The sequence below is a fragment of the Petaurus breviceps genome, unplaced genomic scaffold (genome assembly GCF_028583685.1).
Source record: "Petaurus breviceps papuanus isolate PSGF00001 unplaced genomic scaffold, PetGlider_PUasm1.0 126, whole genome shotgun sequence".
NCBI classification, from domain to species: domain Eukaryota; kingdom Metazoa; phylum Chordata; class Mammalia; order Diprotodontia; family Petauridae; genus Petaurus; species Petaurus breviceps.
Genome location: NW_027185655.1, coordinates 49,892,685 through 49,910,264, shown reverse-complemented (window position 1 = coordinate 49,910,264; position 17,580 = coordinate 49,892,685). Strand labels below are relative to the sequence as shown.

At 35.4% G+C, this 17,580-nt stretch overlaps 1 pseudogene; it reads right to left on the bottom strand.

The window, feature by feature from the left end:
• Positions 1 to 1,249: 1,249 nt before the first annotated feature.
• On the bottom strand, positions 1,250 to 1,906 carry LOC138170241 (large ribosomal subunit protein uL1 pseudogene; annotated as a pseudogene).
• Positions 1,907 to 17,580: the final 15,674 nt, after the last annotated feature.

The following is a 17,580-nucleotide window of genomic DNA, read 5'->3' as shown; positions in this document are numbered from 1 at the left end:
CTGTCTGTCTCTGTCTGTCTGTCTGTCTGTCTGTCTGTCTGTCTGTCTCTCTCTCAGATAATGGTTATCAGGTAGTCCAATAATTATTAAATTATCTCTCCTGGATATGCTTTCTGGGTCAGTCATTTTTCTAATTAAGTACTTTGCATTTTCTTATATTTTTCTCATTCTTTGGATTTTGTTTTATTCTTGATGTCTCATAGAGTGATTACCTTCTACATGCACAATCTTGATATTTAAAGCAATATTTTCACCAGTTGAACTTTTAAAGGAGTTGTTCTCTTCAGTGGATTCTTCCCTATTTGTGTAGTTCTATTTTTTAAGTTGTTTACTTCAGTCGTTTTTTGTGCTTCATTTTCAAAGCTTTTGACTTTTTTATATAATTCTCTTGCAAAATTATCATTTATGTTCCCATTTATCTTCTATCTCTCTTATTTGATTTTTAAAGTTGATTTTGAGCTCTTCCTAGAATTTTGAACTTGAGACCAATTAATTCCCCCCCCTTTTCCCCCAGCTTATTTATTTATTTATTTTTAGTTTTCAACATTCATTTTCACAAGATTTTAAGTTACAAATTTTTCTCCCCATTTTCCCCCTACAAACACTGGAAAATAGCAAGGTTACTGAATATCACTTCCCCCAATCTGTTCTCTCTCATATTCTCCCTCATCACCCTCCCCAAATTTCTAGTAGTGCAAGATTGATTTCTATATCCCAGTGCCTTTATATTTTATTTCACAGTTGCGTGTAAAAAAGTGATTTTTTAGACATTTGTTTTTAAAAATTTGAGTTCCAGATTTTTTCCCTTCTTCCCTCCTCACCCAACCCCATTGGGAAGACAAGTTGTTCACTATAGGTTGTACATGTGTAGTTATGCAAAACTTTCCCATAGTAGTTATATTGTGGAAGACTACCTATAATTCCTTCCATCCCATCCCACCCCCCACTTACTCTATTCTTTTTTTCCTTTGACCCTTCCCCTTTTCAAAAGTGTTTGCTTCTAACTACACTCTCCCCCAGTCTGCACTCCCTTCTATCATCCCCCATCTTATCCCCTTCCCCCCTATTCTCCTGTAGGGTAAAATAGCCAATTGAGTGTGTATGTTATTCCCTCCTTAAAGCAAATTCAATGAGAGCAAGTTTGACCCATTCCCTTGTACCTTTCTGCTGTTCCCCTCCATTGTAACAGTTTTCCCTTGCCTCTTTTTTTTTTCTTAGCAGCTTCAGCCATTTATTAACACCATGTTGATTTAATACAGCCTCTGGGGTTTGCCCATGGTGCTCTTGATATACAATGCCCTCATATTTTGCCAGTTTTTCTTCAGCAGAGAAATGTGGAAATTGACAGCCAAATGGATGTTGTAGACAAATTCATTGTCTGTCATCTTCACATGTTCAACAGCCACCTGCAGACACAGCGCCTTCTTCATGTGGAACTTGATAGTAGTTTTAACCTCATCAACCTGGGCCACCATATCCTCATTATGGGTGAGAGCAGAGATGGAAACTTGCCAACTTTGTTCAGACCAGGGCCCATGATTCGAGGAATTTGATTGATCAAGGACTCAGAGGCCAAAAAGGCATCATACTTTTAGACAGTTTCTTGACCAATTTTCTTCTTATTATTCAACTTCCTCAGGGCCTCAATGTCCATGTGAGAGATTTCTGCAGTCTTGGCTTCATTGCAATGGTGCTGATCTCCCAGTAAACACGCATAAAATTTAGGTTAGGGTGTATATTTGTGCCTGACGGTGCCAGAAAAACATTGGTCCATTTGGGGATCATATTTCTTCAGACTGATCTTCAGCTCCACAGTTTACAAAAACTTTCTTTATTTGTGCTAGGTTCCATGAAGCACCTCCCACATAGATTCATAGAGTATGTCAGGAGAGACTTTGCTGCTCATGGCTGCTTACTGGTCACAAGCATGAAAAGAAACTCTCTTGTCTCTTTTATATGAGATAATTCACCCTAATCAATCACTTTCTTTTTCCTTCTTCCAATATATTCATCTCTCACCTCTTAATTTTATTTTTTTAGATATCATCCCTTTCTATTCAACTCATCCTGTGCCCTCTGTCTATGTATTCATTTGCACACATATGCATGCCCTCACACACACACACACACACACACATATATATATATTTATACACACATAAACCCTCCTATACATACATATATGTAAGTATACATATATATATATATATATCCACATATATTTTCTTCAACTATCCTCACACTGAGGAAGTCTTATGAATTACAATTATCATTTTCCATGTATGAATGCAAATAGTTCAACTTTAATATGTTCCTTATGACTTATTTTTCCTGTTTACCTTCTCAGTCTTCTCTTGCTTTTTTTTTTGAAAGTCAAATTTTCCATTCAACTGTGATTTTTTTCATCAACAATGCTTGAAAATCCTCTATTTCATTGAATAATCATATTTTTCTCTGAAGCATTATATTCAGTTTTGCTGGGTAGGTGATTCTTGTTTTTAATCCTAGCTCCTTTGACCTCCAGAATATCATATTACACGCCCTGTAAGCCCTTAATGTAGAAGCTGGCAGATCTGGTGTTATCCTGATTGTGTTTGCACAATAGTCGATTTATTTCTTCCTGACTGCTTGTAATATTTTCTCCTTTACCTGGCAACTCTGCAATTTGGCTATAATATTCCAAGGAGTTTTCTTTTTGGAATCTTTTTCAAGAGGTGATCAGTGAATTCTTTCAATTTCTATTTTGCCCTCTGGTTCTAAAATATCAGGGCAATTTTTACTTGATAATTTCTTAAAGATGGTGTCTAGGTTTTTTTTTTTTTTTTGATCATGGGTTTTAGGTAGTCCAATAAGTTTTTAATTATCTCTCAGGGATCTATTTTCCAGGTCAGTGGTTTTTCCAATGAGATATATCATATTGCCTTCTGTTTTTTCATTTGTTTGGATCTGTTTTATAGTATCTTAATTTCTCATAAAGTCATAGCTTCTATTTTCTCCAGTTTAATTTTAAAGGAATTATTCTCTTCAGTGAGCTTTTGAAATTCTTTTTCCATCTGGCAAATTCAGCTTTTTAAGGCATTCTTCTCCTCATTGATATTTGTGTCTCTTTTACCATTTGAGTTTTTCTATTTTTAAGGTGTTATTTTCTTCAGTAATTTTTAGGATCCCCTTTAGCAGGCTGTGGACTCAATTTGCATGATTTTCTTGCATCATTCTCAATTCTCTTCCCAATTTTTCCACCAATTCTCTTACTTGATTTTCAAAATCCTACTTGAGCTCCTACATGGCCTGTAACCAATTCATATTTTCCATGGAAACTTTTTATGCAGGACTTCTGACTTTGTTGTATTACTCCCATTGCATGCTTTGATCCTTTTTGTACCTACAAAAATAATTATATGATCTGTCTGTGCTACCTCTACTTCCTCATAGTGCCAGCCAATTACTTGACAATTGAGCTCTTTGTCACAGTAGAAATCTGCTTCCAGATTGCAGAGTGCTATATCCCAAATCACTGGGGTTTTTGCAGCTGCCAGAGCTATTAGGAGGGTATCCTTGCTGCAGCCCCCACAATCTCTGGCACACTGGCCACACACCCAACACTACCACCGAACATCACAGTCTAGATCCAAGCAGTTTAAAGCAAGAGCGATTACCCTCTGAGAGGTCTCTTCATCCCCTTTCAGTCTGCAGGCCAGAGGCTCTGGAAGCAGCCAGGTAGCAGCAACTGCAGCAGCTGTGCCTTGGCTTCTTCTTTCCCCAGGGGCAGGGGCAAGACTGTGTTCTTCTCCACACAGTTCCAATAGAGTTCCTGACTGACCTTTTACTTTCTTTTAGGAATTTATGGATTGAGAAGTCTGGAAACTGCCACAACTGATGTTGATTCACTCTCCTGAAGTCTGCTCTGGCCACTGCTGTTAGGGGCCTCCATGGGGCCAGAACCTTGAGGCTCACATGGAACTGCACTCAGCTCCCAGCCAGGTGCAATTGTCCCTTCCTATTGGCTTGCTGGGCTGCCTTCAGCAGGAGATTTCTTTCTCTCTTTGTCTTTGTGGGTTCTGTAGCTTTAAACTTTATTTAGAGTCATTTTTTATGTGTATTGGAGGTACTGGACCCCCACAAAGATCCAGTTTTTACTGCATCATCTTGGCTATGTCCCTGTTTATATTCCCCTTTGAATTTTCACTTGTAGCCATCTTCACATTGTTATCTTCTTCTGAATTGTTTTTTTTTTTATCTTCCCTCTTACCATAGTAGCTTTCAATATTCAGCATTCTTTTTGCTTTTTTGTTCATTTTGAAAATTTGAGCTCTGCTCTTGGGATACAGGGGTTACTGTCTCAAGCTTTTTGCACTCGGGACCAGGGGGTCTGGTCACTGGCTCTTTTCATCAGGACCACTGTGGTTGGCACCTTGCCCATTGTGATATGGTGGCTTCATCTATTCATGCCTGTTGTCCACTGGGTTCTATGACTCACAGTTTCCCTGCTGTGCTGGGGCTGAAGTCCTCACAGCTGGCCTGCTATGCTGCTGCCCTACTAATCCTGGACAGCAGGGTCTTGGTTGTTGATCTGTGCTATGGCTAAAAGCCTCCTGTGGTTTGCCTGGACACAATGTAAGTTGAGCTGCACTCCCTTTTTACCCAATTGAGACAGACCTTTCCTGAATTCCCTTTAAGTTATCTTGGGCCAGAAAATTACTTCACTCCATCTTTCTTTTGATTCTGTCATTTCAAAATGTTTTTAGAGGGTTCATTTAATGTTGTTTTTGAGGGAAAATGGGGAGAACTCAGGTAACTCCTTGGCTTCTCTCTGCCATTTTGGCTTCCCTACCTTTCACACACCCCCACTTGAAGATGAATTTTAGATCACTATGGAAAACCATCTCTCCCTGCCACCTGTTGAGGCTTTTGTTGCCCTTTAATTCGCTCATAGTAATGGGTAACTACTTCTGATTGGGGGTGGGAAGGAAAGATAGAGTAACTGGTGTTAGTATTATAGATGAAAACAACTTTATTTCTTTTTTTTTATTTTCCCTCTATCTGCCTAAATCTGTATGTTTGTGTATGATAGTACTACAGGTTTCATCAAATGCATTGAAAACCCGGGTGAGCTTTGCAGAGGTATTCCAAAGCCACCATAGCAATTATAACATCAATGAATAATAGTACCAAAGACTTTGACATATGCAATGGACTCTTTTATATGCTACTGCAGTTCAAAAAAATGATTTAGTCAGAGGATCAAGCAATTGTCATCTTCAGGGTACTTTTCCTATTCGACCCAGAATAGGGCCTATTGGCAGAGAACCACTGCTTGTCAAACGGTCTTACAAATAAACCTCATCCACAATATCTGCCTAGTCATCCATTAACTTCCACAATGAAATTTACTCTGGCAGTAATACAGAATTTCCCAGTGCTATTTTTCAGGACATAAAGAAAGCCTTTTTACACCACAATGCTTTATGCCTTTCAATAAGTTTGAGCAAACGATATGTCATGCAAACTCGTTAGTTGTCTCAAAGTACAGCTGTAAAATTCCTAGAATAAGCCTTTAAAAAAAAGAGGCTTACAGATTTAGAGTAGGAAGGGCTTTTAGAGGTCATTGAGGTTAATACTTGCATTTTAAAGATGAGGAAACTAAGGCCCAGAGAATTTGACTGGCTCATGATCACACAACCAGTGTAGAGTAAGGATACAAATTGAGGACAACTGACTATAAATGTAGTCCATATTTCATTGTCTCATACAATAGAAAAGCAGAACATTGTTGAGGAGGAGACAGTATCTATTATATTGTTTTGGTAACTAAGAAACTGGAAGTAAGGAAACCAGTTAGCAGGATATTGAAATAGTCTAGGTCAACAGTTTTCAAAGTGTGCTCTACATAAAGTAGAGATAATAGGACCAAGGATAGATTCCATCTTGGATTCCTGTCTGAAATATGTACTACATTATTATTGGTAGTAGTGACAGCAGTAGTAGTATTGGTAGTAGTAGTAGAAGAAGAAGAAGTAGTAGTAGTAGTAGTAGTAGTAGTAAGTAGTAGTAGTAGTAGTAGTACTCTTTGATCCAGTCACACTTCTGTATTTTTCATGAAGCCTGACATTATATCTCTTGGCTCTAGACATTATCTCTCACTGTCCTCATACCTATAATGTACTCTCTCAAATCTGTCTACTGATTTCCCTGGCTTCCTTTAAGCCCCAATTAAATGCCATATTTAACACCAAGCCTTTTACATCTCTTAATTCTAGAGTCTTTCCTCTGTAAATTATTTCTTATTTATCTTATAAATACCTGGTTTGTATATACTCGGTATTTTGTCTCCCCAATTAGATTATATTCTCTTTGGGAGCAGGGAATAGCTTTTATCTCTTCTGGAGTCACCAGTGCTTAACAGAGTAACCGTCACATAATAGATGCTTAATACAAATTTACTGATTAGTTGACGGATGTTCTATGATCTTGTGTGTACATAGTTATTTTTATGTTGTCTCCTCTCCTCCTATAAAATGTAAACTCTTTACTGAGACATTTCTGGTGACAGTATTTTGTATCCACAGCACTTAACATATTTTGTGACACATAGTAAAAGATAAATATATATATATATTTTAATGACTAACTCACTGTTCATGTTCTGCTGCTAACCCATACTGAGATTTTTGTCCATTCAAATGGCACCAGAAACAGTTAGCTTGGCATGGTGACAATTGGACTTCAGATGAAAGAGATCTGAGGTTGAATTCTTTAGCCATTTACTAATTGTGGGGGCCCTGGGAAAGTCATTTAAATTCTCTCAGTCCCAGCATCTCTATTTGGAAAATGGGTATAATAATAAAATTAACTTAAAAGGTTGTTTCAATGAACAAATGAGATAATGCATGAAAAATATAAACCTTAAGGCATTATATATATGCAAGCTATTGTTGTTATTATTATTATTACTTTTATTAATGATTTATTATGTACAGAGATACTGGGACACATGCAACAAAGACAGTAATCTTTTGCTCTATATAAATGATAACTATCATAAACATTTATCATTAAAATTTGTTGCCTATTATGTGCTGAGACCATGGCACATGGAAATACACACACACACACACACACACACATACACATAAGATTTCTCAAAACTTAGGACATAGGCACAAATAAGCACAATACAAAATAAAATATCATATCCTTATGGGAGTAAAATGTGTTTGGAGTGCCTTCAAATACTAAGACATTATTTGAACATCAAATATATAATTGATTTTCACTTTGGACAAAAACCTTCACTAACCTCAGATGTCCTTAGTGGGAGAGATGATTCAGAGAGGACAAGTAAATGGGGTCACATCTCTAGAGAGGAAAGGGACCTATAATTCATCTAGCCAAATCTTTTTTTTTTAATTTTATAGAGGAGGATACTGAGGGTCAAGAAAGTGACTTGACCAAGGTGTAATGGGTAGAGTCAGAGAGCTGGACATATAAACCTGGTTCCTCTAATTCCATAGCTGGTGCCCTTTGCTTGGAAAATTTTTCCTCTTGTTGCTGAAAGCAATCCATGGAGACAATACAGCTCAACAGGACTGGTTCAAGCTGTTTTAAAGCTGTCAAGAACCTGGATGAACTTTCAAGTGATAGCTTCAATTTTCATCAATGGCATCAATTTGTGTCATCGGGTAAGGATCCCTCTTGATTATGTCTGCTCCACTAAGCTAAGGAGCATTTTTCAATCAATGTTCTTGCCATCTCTAGGTAAAGATACTCAAGTTTTACAGAATAAGCCTGAAACCCTCTTAATTATTTCCATTATTATTCAGAAAGAAGAGCTTAGGTTCAATGACTATTGTAGTGCAAATTACAGAGCAATCTGAACTGCCTGTCTCTGGCTTTACTACCTTATTATTATTTAGTGGTTCTCTAGCAGTGAACTCAGAGATCATGCAAATGTGTTCTTTGGTAAAGTCACTATGCAGCTGAATAATTTGTCTCAAAGGAAGTCACACCTTATGTAGACTAACTCCTGAAGATTATTTATCAAAGCTTTTCTTTAAAAAAAAAAAAAGGCAAGCTTCTGATTATATTGAGGCCTACTTTACCTCTGACAGAAAGCCTATCAGGAATGCTATTATTAAGCCATAAATGCCTGTATTAAAATATGTTGTCTATATGTTACTGTATTATTAATTCATGTTATGGTTCTGTACCATTGGCTTTCTAATATTTCATACCATAAACAAAACTGCAATAACTACAGCAAATTAAAGCATGATACATTTATTTGAACTTCTCAGAGCCAACAAATGTGCCCTCTTTGTACTGTATCCAGGCAAGTTATTTTACACAGATACAAATAAATTCACTGACAGGATGGTCATTTATTCAATAGATGCATTTCTTGGTCTACCTTCAGACTGAGAGTTATTTTAATTGTTCAGCAATTCATATTTTTATAAGAGTTGGGTATAGTGCATTTATAACCAGTTTCTTATGTAGCAAATTTATTCATCAATTGATTTTTTTTTATGAAACATTGTTTTCTAGGTGGGTTTTTGCTTGTTGTTTTTGCAAATTCCCTTTGCTTTCTGCACTAACATTCTATAATAGATTCAATTCTACTAATAATACTGCAATAGTTAGAGATGGGGAATGTTAGCAGCAGATAAGACTCAAAATAGCATTCTGTTTTTTTTAGGTTTTATGCTGAGATGAGATGATGTATTTATAGGTTACTCAATTGTTAACAATAGGAAGTTAATTAAGCCAAAGCACGGAAAGTCTATTAACAAAGATATTCTTGCACTTGTCTCAAGGTAGGTATGGTTCCTCTAAGTTCTCTATGGAAACATATCTTGTAGCAGGGTATTTGTGTGATCTTAAGATACCTGCCACATATAAAGTAGAGTGCTGTGGAAATGACCTGAGATACAAAATCAGAGGACTTGGCTGCAGATTCCATTTTATCACTTATTATTTGTACTACCTTGGGAAAGTTGATTTTTTCTAGACAGATGTGAAGGGGTAGGATTCTAAGTGATTGGTATGTCCACACAATTTTTTAGGTGCTATGTCACATGGAACAGTACAATAACAATGATCCTTTCCTATTAGATTCAATCTAAGTAAGTTCCTTTTAAGTTTATTTTATTTATTTATTTATTGTAATTGACATCACAGACTATTATTCAGGCCAAAATGTAGAGTCATGATGTCTTGGGTTGAAGACTTCCCATTAATATATATTGACTCTTCAAAAACAAAAATGAGCAAGTCATCTAACTGTCAGTGTTCTAGGCAACTTTAGAAGATGATTCATTTCAAATAAGGTTGAAACTTTCATTGATGGAGAAAGTTTCCTCAATGAAAATTCCCTTATGTAAATAAAACCACAGGACTAGCCCTTATTCCTATGCATAGTTATTTGACAAATACTGACAAAATGACAAAAGACACATTACTTGACTTATCAATGCTACCAAGTAAGATCACTCTGAAATAGTGAAAAGAGGGCTGTTGTTTGAGATAGGAAGTGACCTCAAATATGGTCTCAGATATTAACTGTGCCACCTTAGGCGAATCACTTAATGACTCCAATCCTCCAATTCTTTAGCTATAAAATGAGGAGTGCTGAGCTCAGTGACACCCAATTCTAAATCTATGATCTCTAATCATATGACTAAATTCTAGACCGCTTGCAATTTCATTAGTTCCCCCCACAGATCCCTCAAATTAATGAATCACAGGTCTACAATCTCCCCTTACCCATAGTTACATATAATATGTAACTAAAATATATGTCATATAAAATTTCTTTTAAACAGCCCCAGGGAGGTTAAATGATTTAATGATAGTATATTCACATGTATATGTAAGGTTAGAGTTAATTTCCTAACTCTTTGTACATGCTACATTGCCACATAATAAATATTTAATGGATACTTGCTTACATGAAGTCCTTGGGTTATAAAACACTGAAGTATTAGCCCATGAAGTATCAGGATCAGAGTTTCCAAAATGAAGTCCCTTCTTTCTATTAATTTGCAACATTTAGGCCACCTTCTTAACGTATCACAACCACACCATGGGCCTAGATAGAATTTTTTTTTTTAATTAAAATGGATTTGTAATACTGGTAATAATTCTGGTAACAGCCTTAGAAAAAAATCTGTTATTGGAGATTGATGACAAAGCAGACATAGCCTCTAGCAGAGACAAAATAATGGAAAGTAGAAAAGTATTGGCTTTGTTTCAAGTACAACTTTGGACACAAAGAGACATGATTTTACTCTGAATGCTAAGAAGAGGGGTCATGTGCATTTTCCATCAAAATGTGATTTTTATAGAAGCCTCTGAAAAGCACACTTCAATAATTAAGTGAATCCTTGATCTCATTGTCATGAGTATGCTCTCCAGTTGTACATAACAGCTAAGAGACACCCTCTTATCCTATGTATTTTTTTTTTCTTGAGAGGTAGCAAGGTTTAGTGTAAAACTGTATTGAACATGGGGGAAAAAAGGAAATGCATTTCAACCTCTGATTATGATTATTAGCTTTGTAATCCTAGACAAATTATTTATTTCTCTGAGCCTCAATTTTCTGATTTGGAAATAGGAGATGCACCTATTCATAGATGAGAAGGCAGCTAAGTACAAGTACCTCTTTAAAAAGAGAATAATAGCCCAGCAAATATTGACTATGATTAATTTATTAGCAGCAATAATCCCTGTAGTCATTTACGTTCTATGATGGGATGAGATGAAGCACTGGTAAGTCATCCAATGTTAAAATAGGTTAATTTAGTGACCCGACAGGAGAGATATTAACAAAGATACAGGATAAGTTGGGATTCATGATTTCTAAAAAATGATAATTTCTATTGATCTTAGGCAAAGATCTTCAGTAGGGAGCATGGCCAAGTGGGGAACTGGGCATTTTTGGGTTTTGAAAAGTGGCAAGTGGAATTTTACCACTTTACAATGGCTCAGTTTTAATTATGTCTTTCATTATTCCAAGTATCACCCTGATCTTCTCAAATATTGAAAGACCATTAATGAAAAAAACCTTAGAGGCAGGGGCTGAGCCAAGATTGTCACTAAAAACAGGACCTTGCTTCAGCTTGTGCCCCAATCACATTCAAATATCTACAAAAATTTAGACCTACAGAACCCACAAAATGTCAGAGTGAAACACATCTTCAGTTGAAAAGAGCCTGTCAGGCCAATAGAAGGTTTCTATTGCACCAGACTTGGAGCAGAGCACATTTCTATGTGGGCTTTGCTGGCATAGACTAGGTCAGAGGACTCAGAGGAGTGAATCACTGGCAGCTGTGGTGGTTTCCAGAATTCATAATGTAGAAACACCAAAGATGAAATAAAGGGTCAGTTGGAAATTCTGTTGGACCTGGGTGAGAGAAAGCATGGTCTAGCCCCAGCCCAGGAGAGTTGGAGGGGGTGACAGTGGCAGCATCAGCTATTTCTGGAGCTCCAGGCCAACAGATGATGGGGGAATTATGTAGTTGGTCAGAGGACAATTGTAGGGATATCTTTGCTGGAACTGAGGCAGGATTCTCTTACTATGCCCTACTTGGATCTGGTTCATAGCCTTGGGTGGCAGTCCTGTCATGAGGAAGAATTCTGACATGGCAGAGCTTGTGGTGGCTGTGGATAAGGAGTCTTCCACATAGATCTGAGGCAGAAAGGATTGCTTGTGGTCCCTCACAGACCAGACCACAGACCAGGAGAGGAAGAAACAAGGATCCTTTGATATCACCTTAGAAGAACTGAAAATTTACAGGTAGCTACTAGTAGCTTTGACAAAAGCTATGCAAAACCCAAGAAATTTAAGACAGAGCACTCTCCACTCTGGAAGCAGAGTGCTACCTTGACAAAGAGCTCAAAAGTCAAGTAATCAACTGGGGAAATGAGGAAACAGAGGGAAAAATCAGAATACAGAATCATTCTTTGATGACAAAGAAGAACAAATTGTACAACCAGAAAAAGACAACAAAGTAAAAAAACTCTTGCATCTAAAACTTCCAAGAACAATATGAATTGATTGCAGGCCAAGGGGAACTCAAAAAGGATTTTGAAAATAAAATAAATAAATAGAGGAAAAACTGGGAAGAGAAATGAGAGATGCAAGAAAATAATGAAAAATGAGTCAACAGATTGCTAAAGGTGACCCAAAAATACTGAAGGAAATAATACCTTAAAAATAAACTATCTCAAATGGCAAAAGAGATCCAAAAATGCAATGGGAGAAGAATGCCTTAAAAAACAGAATTGGTAAAATGGAAAAGGAAGTCCGTAGGGTCACTGAAGAAAATGATTCCTTCAAAATGATAATGGAGTGAAGAGAAGCTAATGAATTTATGAGAAATCAACACATTATACAACAGATTCAAAAGAAAGAAAAACTAGAAGACAACATAAAAAAAAAAACTCCATAAGAAAATCCACTGACCTGGAAAATAGATCCAGGACAGATAATTAAAAAAAAATTATTGGGTTATCTGAAAGCCATGATCAACAAAAAGGTGTCTAAACATCATTTTTCAAGAAATTATCAAGGAAAACTACCCTGACATTCTAGAACCAGGGGGTAAAGTAGAAATTGAAAGAATCCACCAAAGACCTCTTGAAAAAGATCCCCAAAAGAAAACTCCTAAGAATATTATAGCCAAATTCCAGAGTTCCCAGGTCAAGGAGAAAATATTACAAACAGTCAGGAAGAAATAATTTGAGTATTGTGGAAATACAATCAGGATAACACAGAATCTTTCAAGTTCTATATAAAGGGGTTAAAAGACTTGGAATATGATATTCTAGAGGTTAGAGGAGCTAGGACTAAAACCATGAATTACTGAGTATAATACTTCAAGGGAAAAATGTATGTTCAATGAAATAATAGACTTTCAAGCATTCTTGATAAGAAGACCAGAGCTGAATTGAAAATGAGACTCCCAAATGCAGGAATAAAGAGAAACATGAAAAATAAAGAGAAACATGAACAGGTAAACAGAAAAGAGAAATGATAAGGAACTCATTAAAGTTTAATTATATATATATGCACATATGTATATTTATGTATGTATATATGTATGGATGTGAATATATGTATATGTGTGTGTGTGTATACACACAGAGAGCCCAGAACAAGTTTAACATGAAGATAAAATTAAGGGGTGAGAGAGGAATGTAATGGGAGAAAGAAAAAGGGAAAGATAGAATAAATTATCTCACATAAAAGAGGCAAGAGAAAACAAAATGGAAGGGAAGAGCAGAGAGGTGAAAGGGTATGAGTAAAACTTATTCTCATTGGATTTGGTTTAAAGATAGAATAGCATACACATTCAATTGGGGATCTTATCTCATAGGAAAATAGTGGGAAAGGGGAAAAAGGGAGGTATGATAGAAGGAGGAGCAGATTGGGGGAGAGGGTATTTAGAAGCACTTTGAAAGGTTTCAAAGGGACAAGGTTAAAGTACATAATAGAATGTATGGGGGGCAGGATAGGATGGAGGGAAATATAGTTAGTATTTCACAATATGACTACTATGGAAATATTTGTTATAACTACACATGTATAATCTATATTGAATTGCTGGTATTCTCAATGGGGTTGGGTAAGGGAGATAGAAGGTAGAAAATCTGTAACTCAAATTTTTAAAAACAAATTAAAAAAAATTTGCTTTTACAAGCAACTGGGAAATAAGGTATACAGACAATGGGGTATAGAAATCTCTCTTGCCCTACAAGAAAGTAAGGGGTAAGGGGATAAGGAGGGGGTCTAGAGAGGGATAGAAGAGACAGTAGACTGGGGAAAGAAGTAATCATTATGCCCTACCATGTTGTGGTGGGAAGGAGAGGAGAGATGGGGAGAAAATTTGGAACTCAAAACCTTGTGGAAATGTTGAAAACTAAAAATAAATAAATACATTATGGAAGAAAAAAAATTTTGTGGAGCATTTATACCTTGAAAATTAAAATTAATTTTATTTCAATTAGAAAAAGGAAAGAAAAAAAAACTTAGAGCTGTCCACATATTACCTAAGTATTCCAGTCCCACAACTGCAATATTTTTTTTAACAACTCAGTTTCTTCTAGGTGTTCATTCTACTTCCTTAGCAGTATTTGATTGTAGTTACAAATGTTCATCAGTGTTCTTTTCTGTGCCATGCAAAATAGAGGACTTATGTTAGTGTTTTTGAAATTATTTTTTTTTAGTTTTCTTTTTTCCCTTAATAATATTTTTTTTGCAATTACATGTAAAGATAGTTTTTAACATTCCTTTTGTGAAATTTTGATTTCCAAATTTTTCCATTTCCCTACATTCACTTCCCAGTCCCCAAGAAAGTTAGCCATCTTATACAGGTTATAGGTCTACCATAGTGTTAAATGTAATTTCCTCATTGGTTGTATTGTGAAAGAAGAATCAGAAAAAAAGGGAAAACAAAACAAGAAAATTCAAAACAAATTAAAACAGTATGCTTTGATCTGCATTCAGACTTCATAACTCTTTCTCTGGATGTTATTTAGCATTTTCCACAGAGTCTTTTGGAATTATCTTGTATCATTGTATTGTGGAGAAGGCCCAAATCTATTATAATTGATTGTTACACATTGTTGCTGTAGCTGTTTCTTCTGTTCCTTTGTTTCTTCTCACTTCACTTAGAAACAGTTCATGTCTTTCCAGATTTTTCTAAAATCTACCTACTCATCATTTCTTATAGCATAATAGTATTCCACTATGTTCATATAGCACAAGTTGTTCAGTCATTCCCCAATTGATGGGCATTCCCTCATTTTCCAATTCTTTGCCAACACAAAAAGAGTTGCTCCCTTTTTATGATCTTTTTGATCACAGTGGTATTGCAGATCAAAGGCTATGCACAGTTTTACTGCCCTCTGAACATAGCTCTAAATTGTTATCCAGAATAGTTGGATCAGTAAACAATTCCACCACATTGTATTAGTGTTCAAATTTTCCCTTATCTTCTCCAACATTTATCATTTTGCTTTTCTGTAATATTAGTCAATCTGATGTGTGAGTTGGTTATCTCAGAGTTGTGTTAGTTTGCATTTCTCTAATCAATAGTGATTTAGAGCACTTTTTAATATAATAGATAACATTAATTTCTTCATCTGAAAATTTCCTGTTCATATCTTTTGACCATTTATCAGTTGAGGAATGGTGGATATTGTTATAAATTTGTCACAGTTCTCTACATATTTGAGAAATTAGGCCTTTATCAGAAACACTGGCTGTTAAAACAAAATGTTTCCCAGTTTTCTGCTTCCTTTTAATCTTGGTTGTAGTGGTTTTGTTTGAGCAAAAACTTTTTAATTAAATGTAATCAAAATGATCCATTTTGCATTTTTAATTTTCTCTATCTCTTGTTTGGTCATAATTCCCTCTCTTTACCATTGATCTGGCAGGTAAACTATTCCTTTCTCTCCTGATTTGCTTATGGTATCATTCCTTAGCCTAAATCATATATCCATTTTGACCTTATTCTGGTACAGGGTGTGAGATATTGGTCTATGTCTAGTTTCTAACATACTGTTTCCCACTTTTCCCTGTAGTTTTTGTCAAATAGTGAGTTCTTATCACAGAAGCCAGAGTTTTGAGTTAATCAAACAATAGATTACTATTGTCCTTTATGATGGTGTCCTGTGTACCTAGTCTATTACACTGGTCTATCACTCTATTTCTTGGCCAGTACCAAGTAGATTTGATGATTGCTGCTTTATGATATAGTTTTAGAGCTGCTGTGGCTAGCCTACCTTCTTTTGCAATTTTTCATTAATTTCCTTGATATTCTTAGCTTTTTATTATTTTAGATGAATTATGTCATTATTTTTTCTAGCTCCATCAAATAATTTTTGGTAGTTTAAATGGTATAACATTGGAGAGGTAAATTAATTTGGGTTGAATTTTCATTTTTTTACATTAGTATTGCCTAAGCCTGAGCAATTGATATTTTTCCATTTGCTTAGATCTGACTTTATTTGTGTGAAAAGTGTTTTGTAATTCTGTTTGTATACTTCTTGGGTTTGTCTTGGGAAGTATACTACCAAATATCTTATATTGTCTGCAATTATTTTAAATGCATTTTCTTGTGCTATCTCTTCCTGCTGAGTTGTGTTGGTGATATATAGAAATGCTGATGATTTATGTGGTTTTATTTTATATCCTGAAAGTTTGCTAAAGCTGTTAATTGTTTTAAGTAGTTTTTAAAGTTGATTTTCTAAGTATACCATCATGTAATTGCCAGAGTGATAGCTTTCTTTCTTGTTTGCCCATTCTAATTTCTTCAATTTCTTTTTCTTCTCTCATTGCTGTAGGCAACATTTCTAGCATAATATTGACTAATAGTGGTGATAAAGGTCATCCTTGTTTCACCCTTGGTCTTATTTGGAATGATTCTAGCTTATCCTTATTACATATAATGTTTGATGAATGTTTGAAAATTTTTTTAAGATTTTTCTTTTTGATTTTTGGAGGGAGGAAGGTAAGGCAATTGGGGTTAAGTGACTTGCCCAGGGTTGCAGGACTAGTACTAGTATTTTTGTGTTGTGTCTGAGGCCGGATTTGAACTCAGGTCCTCCTGATTTCAGGGCTGGTGCTCTATTCACTGCACCTTCTAGTTGCCCCATCAGTGTTTGATATACTTAAAAGCATTATTGAATAAATATCCAAATAGATGAAGGATCTCATATACTCATTCATTTTTTTGAAGATTATCCAAGACTTATCACAGTATCTTTAGCAAGAAAAAGATATATGACATGGGTGATTAAATAATTTTATTTGATATTTTACAATTTCTTTAAATTATTTCCCTATACAAGACAAAAGCTAATAATTAAAATGAATATTTACATTCAGTTTTGATGAACTATAGTAAAAAGCCAAATTGATTATATAAAATACATTTCAGGGATCCAACAAAATATATTGATGCTAAAAGAAGAAGGATAAGTTTTTATAATGAAGGAATAGTTTTAGAGTTGGAAGTGACCTTAGAATCCATTTAGTTAAAATGTTTTTATGCCTAGGGAAGTTAATATACTTTTGTAAGGTCATTTGAGTCAGTGGAATATCTAGGATTTTAACATATATCTTGGGATCATAAAGTTAGAGTTGTCATGAAAATTCAAATCCAACTCTCTTATTTTGCAGATGAAGAAACTGAGGCACAAAGTCCGTAAAGTCAAGAATGAGCAGCTCTCCATAGGACTGCTTGTGTAAACAGCTTTAAGGTTCTTATTACATAGTATAGTGAACTCTCTATTCAGCAGTAAATTCAGCAAAACTTTCACAGAAACCAAAGTATAACATTCACAATGTTATAAAAAGTTATCACTAAAGTGGCCACATAGTTTTTGCCAAAGTTGCCACAGTTTTAAGCAAAAGATATCATTCATGGGGTGGCCAGGTAGTCCAGCAAGTAAGAGCACCAGCCCCAGTGCGGGGAAGACCTGGGGATCAAATCTGGACTCAGATACTTAGCACCACACCCAATTGCTTTAAAAAAAATCATATATATATATATATATATATATATATATATATAT